This window comes from Cucurbita pepo, chromosome LG04, assembly GCF_002806865.2.
Source record: "Cucurbita pepo subsp. pepo cultivar mu-cu-16 chromosome LG04, ASM280686v2, whole genome shotgun sequence".
Lineage (NCBI taxonomy): Eukaryota > Viridiplantae > Streptophyta > Magnoliopsida > Cucurbitales > Cucurbitaceae > Cucurbita > Cucurbita pepo.
Window position 1 is genome coordinate 2,648,909 of NC_036641.1, and position 7,389 is coordinate 2,656,297.

The following is a 7,389-nucleotide window of genomic DNA, read 5'->3' on the forward strand; positions in this document are numbered from 1 at the left end:
TTCAGAGCGAGCGTTTTTGTTCTCTCAAGTTGGTATCGGAGCGGCTTTATTTTCCTACAAATTGGTATCAGAGTAATTTATTTTCTACAAATTGGTATCAGAGCCGATGACGAACATGATGGGACAAATGCCGCTACCATGATTGACGAAGACGAACTACGAGAATTGGAGCATCCAAATGAAAGCTCTTCTCGGTTCGCAAGACGCATGGGAGGTGGTCGAAGACGGTTTCGAAGAACCGATTGATACCACGGGCTATGCGATGGCGCAAAAGAAGGCGCTAAAAGAATTACGGTCAAAGGATAAAGCAGCATTATATATGTTGTTCCGGGCTGTTGACGAGTCGAGCTTTGAGAAGATTGCAAGGGCAACTACTTCAAAAGAAGCGTGGGACACTCTAGAAAAGGTGTTCAAAGGAACCAACGAGTCAAGCAGGTGCATCTCCAGACTCTGCGTGGCAAGTTGGAGAGCATGAAGATGAAGGAGTCAGAAAATGTATCTGACTACATTACACGTGTACAGATCGTGGCAAATCAGCTAAATCGGAACGGAGAAATATTACCCGAGACGCGGGTTGTGGAGAAAATCCTGAGGTCGTTAACAGACAACTTCGAGAATGTCGTGTGTGCTATAGAAGAGTCAAAGGACCTAACGAAGTTCACAATTGATGAGCTTGCCGGTTCTCTCGAGGCACATGAGCAACGTAAGAAAAAGAAGGAGGAACCACTCGATCAAGTGCTTCAGACGAAGGCAACAATAAAGGATGGAAAAGTACTCTACTCTCAAAATTTTCGAGGTAGAGATCGTGGAAGCCGCGGGAATGGTCGAGGTGGTCAAGACAACAGTTACGAAGAAAACTACCAGGAGAAGAGACTATCGAGCCAAGCAAATTGGCGTGGAAGAGGACGCAATCAAGAGCACGGTCAAGGATACAGTTCCAACATCCAGTGCTTTAAATGTCAGAAATATGGCCACTATGCAAATAATTGTAACTCCGACAGATGTTACAATTGTGGCAGAATGGGTCACTATGCGAGAGATTGTTGAGCCAAAGAGAAGGTGGAAGAAACCATCAACTTAGCCTTGGATGACACAACAAATGGAGACATCCTCTTGATGGCTCAAAACGAAGAGCCGAACACAAAAAGAGACGGGGGTGAGAAAGATGACGGCGGTAGTCTTGAGGTGGTAGAAACTATCAGAAATGATCTGATTCGCAGCGGATTTGGCGAAATCACAGTATCAGAGACGAGAAAATCGAAGAAGGATGAACAACCGAAGAACAGAGAGCCTGAAGTCGAAGAGAGAGAGGTCAAATGGCCGGAAAAGCAATTCGAGGTAGAAAGAAGAAAGAGGATGAAAATTGAAGAAGAAAAGAAAGAGCTAGAAACAAAAGTTCAACGGTTAGAGAAGGAAGTGACTGAGCTCAGTAAGAGTTCCTTCTGTCTAAAACAGGAGAAGGAAAAGAATGAGAAGAAAATCTCCGATCTTACGAAGAAAGTTGAAGAAGGTGGGGAGAAAGAGAAAGGCCTATTCATGGAGATTGAGGGTTTAGTGGACGAGCTAGTAAAGGAGAAAAAAGATATAGAGATACTGACTCAACAGAGAAACTCACTCGATATGAACCTGAATCAAGTCCAACAGGAGGCAGTGAATTTACGACACACGATTGAGACACTCACTCGTGATAAAAACCAAGATGGAGGAAACAAGAATGCTAACAGTAAAGGTCGCTGTGGACTTACGAAGGGAATTGAATAAACTGAACGAAGCCATAAAGTCTGAGTCAAGCGTAGCTGAGAATTGGAAAAATGAAGAGGTGGTGTCACAGATGGGATGTTCTCGAGAAGATCCAAATGAAGTCTCATAAGAGAAGGACAATCCCATTTTTTTGCTCGAGGAAAAGAAGAGAAAATTGAAGAAACCACGACTGAGATCAAGAAAACGAAAACGGCGCAGGAGGAATCATTGAGCAGGAACATTTAAGTTTATGGGAGATTTTTGTTGAAAAATAAACTTAAATGAATTTTGTTTTTTTAATTCAGTCAAAAGGGCATAATTATCTCACGAGAGCTAATGGGTGAGAAAATTAATGAAAGGAGAGCAAATGGGTGAGAAAATTATGGGTAGTTAAAGGCCAATTTTGGCCTTAGGAAAGCTTATAAAAGGGCTTCACTTATCGATGTAATAGCAGAGAAAATAGAGAGAAAAGAACAAGTGAGAACAAGAAAGAACAATAGAGAGCAGCACAGCAGATTTGTCTGAGTTAGCGTGTAATACAAAAAAAACCTTTTGAGAACGTCTTTGTCTCATTGTCTCTCCCCTTTCGACACCTCCTTTAAAGTTTCGTGAGAGTTATCTAAACGAGTTAGATTCAGAGCGAGCGTTTTTTTCTCTCAAGTTGGTATCGGAGTGACTTTATTTTTCTACAAATTGGTATCAGAGCAATTTATTTTCTACATGGGCAACACGCCTTGGACGAGCATGACCGTGACATCCTCCCCCACCTAATTGGTTGACATCTCTGTCAACCGACTACTTTCAAGCCTGGCAATGTGGGTGGCGGCGGAGTCCAGATCTTCGGCGCATTCCCAGCTGGTTTCTTCCGTAGGGAGATTCTTCCATTTGACAAGGAATTCACGAATCGTCCGTACAGGTCTTCCTATCTTCCTAACCCTGTCAGCTAGGATCTCCTCTATTTCTTTATTGTCTCTTTGTTTCAGATCGATGCACGGTCTTGTGATTACATTTCGCTAGTCGTCGTCTTGGTCAGGTGATAGGGCTTCAAGTTGCTCACATGAATTACTGGGTGGATTTTCATTCATATGGGTAGCGCAACTCTGTAGGAGGTAGCCCCGATCTTTTTAAGGACTTCAATCGGGCCTTCATATTTTCGAACTAGTCTCTAGTCTTTCGACTGCGAAATTTGATCTATTCTGGTCTCAACTTGATGAGGACTTGATCTCCTGCTCGGAATTGGAGGGGGCGACGCTTCTTGTCCGCCCACTTCATCATATGCTTGGAAGCTTTCTCTAAATATGCCCGGGCTATATCTGTTGTCTACTTCCATTCTCTTGTGAAGTTTTGAGCTTGAGGGTTTTTTCCTGCATAAGGATGATCAATAATATGGGGCAAGGCTGGTTGTCGTCCACTTACAATTTTGAAGGGACTCTTTCCCGTAGACGAGCTTGTTTGACAATTGAAACAGAATTGGGCGACATCTAGCAGTTGTATCCAGTTCTTCTGGCGAGCGTCGACGAAGTGACATAAGTATTCTTCGAGCAAGCGGTTGAACCGTTCCATCTGTCCATCGGTTTGGGGATGATAGCTCAAGGAGATGTTTAAAGTCGTTCCCAAGAAGGTGAATAATTCAGTCCAGAATGTGCCAATGAATCTACCATCCCTATCACTGATGATGCTCGACGGAATGCCTCATAACTTTACAACGTGTTTGAAANCGGGCCTTCATATTTTCGAACTAGTCTCTAGTCTTTCGACTGCGAAATTTGATCTATTCTGGTCTCAACTTGATGAGGACTTGATCTCCTGCTCGGAATTGGAGGGGGCGACGCTTCTTGTCCGCCCACTTCATCATATGCTTGGAAGCTTTCTCTAAATATGCCCGGGCTATATCTGTTGTCTACTTCCATTCTCTTGTGAAGTTTTGAGCTTGAGGGTTTTTTCCTGCATAAGGATGATCAATAATATGGGGCAAGGCTGGTTGTCGTCCACTTACAATTTTGAAGGGACTCTTTCCCGTAGACGAGCTTGTTTGACAATTGAAACAGAATTGGGCGACATCTAGCAGTTGTATCCAGTTCTTCTGGCGAGCGTCGACGAAGTGACATAAGTATTCTTCGAGCAAGCGGTTGAACCGTTCCATCTGTCCATCGGTTTGGGGATGATAGCTCAAGGAGATGTTTAAAGTCGTTCCCAAGAAGGTGAATAATTCAGTCCAGAATGTGCCAATGAATCTACCATCCCTATCACTGATGATGCTCGACGGAATGCCTCATAACTTTACAACGTGTTTGAAAAATAGTTGGGCTGTTAGTTCAGCCGAGCATAATTTGGGAGTGGGGACGAACGTCGCATATTTCGAGAACCGGTCTACGATAACCAAGATGACGTCATACTCCCTGACTTTTGGGAGGTGTGTTATGAAGTCCAGAGACACACTTTTCCAAGGCCTTGTTGGCACAGGTAGAAGTTCCAAGAGTCCCGAGACTTTGGCTTTCTCGACTTTGTCCTGTTGGCATATGAGGCACGTCTTGGTGTACTGCATGATGTCGTCCCGCATATTTGGCCAAAAGTACACCTTTTTTTATTAGGGCATATGTTCTTTGCCACCCAGGGTGTCCGGCCCATAAAGTATCGTGACATTCCTGAATGAACTTCTTCCTCAGTTCTCCAGTTCTTGGGATGTATAATCTGTTTCCTTTAGTCATTAGAAGGTCTCCCTCGACCCAAAACTGTCGTGTCTTCCCAGCTTTAGCTAGTTTGACGACGGCTTCGGTCGATGGGTCTTTATGTAAATGTTCTTTGATGATGTTGCGCATCGATCCATCGATCTTACTTGAGTGAATATGGGCTAACATGCACAGGGTCGCATGTTCGCCCTTCCGACTCAGCGCGTTGGCTACTTGATTACTCTTTCCTACCTTGTATTCAAATTTGAAGTCGAATTCAGCCAACGTCTCCTGCCACCAGGTTTGTTTTGCCGTCAATTTTGGTTGATTGAAGAAGTGGCAAATGGCACTGTTATCTGTCTTTACTACGAACTGTGATCCTAAGAGATACTGTCTCCAGACTCGTAGGCAATGGACCACAGCCAGCATTTCTTTTTCGGAGACAGTGTATCTCCTTTCAGCATCGTTGAGCTTTCAACTTTCATAAGCGATGGGGTGGCCTTCTTGAATAAGGACACCCCCTAGGGCAAAGTCGGAAGCATCTGTCTCTATTTCAAATGGCTTTGTAACATCTACTAACCCGAGGACAGGACCCCTCGTCATGGTTGCCTTCAAATCTTCAAAGGCCATTGGACATTTATTTGACCATGACCAAGGGTGGTCTTTCTTCAGGAGCTCTATTAATGGGGCAACTCGTCATGAAAACCCTTCGACGAACGCCTATAGTAGTTTGCCAATCCCAGGAAGGATCGCATATCAGATACGAAAGTAGGGATTTTTCACTCTTGGATAGCTTTTATCTTATCGCTATCCATACCGATATGTCCACAACTGATGACATGTCCAAGGAAGTTGATACATGTTTGTGCGAAGACACATTTTTCTTTCTTGACGTACAACGGATTCTGCCGTAGCTTGTCAAACACTAGCTTCAGGTGCACCTTGTGTTCCTCTAGGGTTGTGTTGTATACAACTATGTCGTCGAGGTATACTACGATGAACTGATCCAAGTATTTGTGGAAAACCTGGTTCATTAACGTGCAAAATGTAGTTGGGGCGTTTGTCAAGCCAAAGAGCATTACCAGGAACTCAAAGGCCCCATATCTTGTTACACACGTCGTCTTGGGCTTGTCCCCTTCGGCGATACATACTTGGTAGTACCCTGATCGTAAGTCCAACTTCTTGAAGTATTTGGCCCCGTGAAGTTGGTCAAACAAGTCGGATATTATCGGCAGCGGGTATTTGTTACATACTGTCATCTTGTTTAAAGCTCTATAATCTATGCACAGATGCAACGTCCCATCCTTCTTTTTCTGAAATAGTACGGGGGCTCCATAAGGCACCTTTGCCAGGCGGATGAATCCTGCCGTCAACAACTCATCTAGTTGTTTCCTCAATGCATGAGGTCCCCCTATTTCTACATTTATCTTTAATGACCATAACCCCCCTGTCACGTTCCAGGCTTCATGTCATTCTCATTTTCATTTCACATTTCATACACATTTCTATCAAGGTTATGGTTCCAGACAGTTTACCGTGTTTCATGTCATACAATTCATGCTGTTCACATTCACATATTCCATACAAACATGCCATAATCATTCAAGGACCTCATATCGTTACATGCATTACACATCACATCAGACTAAAAGCATACATTCACGTTCACATAACTACGTACTTAAGCACAATAATCTAGCATACAATATATCATATCATAAACCAGTCATAATGTAAACACTTCATAGTCATATCGTTCTCTAACTTACCATAGTCTTAACGTTCTTATACCTATCACAGACATATCATTACGTAACGTACCTTAGTCATATCGTCACAAGAACGTACCCTAACGCTATCGTTCTATCAATCTATCACAAACCTATCACTTTCTACCCATAACCTAACCATATTCTTTCATCAATCTCTCCTATCCATAGCACTCCGGTATGTAACCTAACCTTAACGTTTCATGAACGTATCTTACTCCTATCGTTACATTTCGTTTTGTGCATTCTTCTCATATCCTATCTCAAACATATCCTTGAGCACATCATACCATATTTATTATCATATAAACCACATATTATAACATAACATAGCATATAGGAAGCATATCGATCCACAGACAATTCACACATATTAATATATATGACACGTGCAGAACCACAGAGCACGTGTCAACATCAAATATAACTATGCCGATAGTAAGGTCACTTACCTGGCTATCTTAAGTCGTTGGCACAAATATATCTTTAATGAAAGTTCGATTCCGTCCTTTGAAATCTAAGTCAATCTATATGAGCTCATGACATCAGTTTCAAGTTTGAACTCTATAAAATTATTTCCCTAATTTACATTGGTCATCGTAAAATTATGATATTTCGTGTTAGACAAAATTTAAAGGAGCTCACTGCCCTCTCATATTTACTGTTTTATTGTTTAATCCTGTTCAACAAATCTTTCCTCAATCTCCCTCTCTCTCTCTCTAATTATTTTCATTCTGTAAATAGGTGTTAATTATTTTCATTTTGTAAATAGGTTTTTCAATTGTGTAAACAGATATTACTCGCCAATTGTAAGTCCAATTGTAAGTTGATTGTTTGGCTACGATCTTCTAGTTTATAGATCTGCCAACTAAAATTTTATTGAATATAACCTTATAACCTTATTTCGTATAACTTAAAATGCTAACAAAAATCTAATCAATTGGATATGGGATCTGATTATTACAGGACCTGTACAAATATGAAACAAGATTTGATCCTAAATTAATTTCTTATAACATAACTATAAAAAAAAAGGAAATCTGAGATAGAATTTTATCGTAATAACCGACAAAAATCTCTAAATCTGTAATATGTTGAAAGCCCAGTGTACTTCTCAAATCTGACCGTTGTTTTTTTTTTTTTTTTTTTTTTTTTTTTTTTTTTTTTTTTTTTTTTTTTTTTTTTTTTTTNTTATTTATTTATTTATTTAT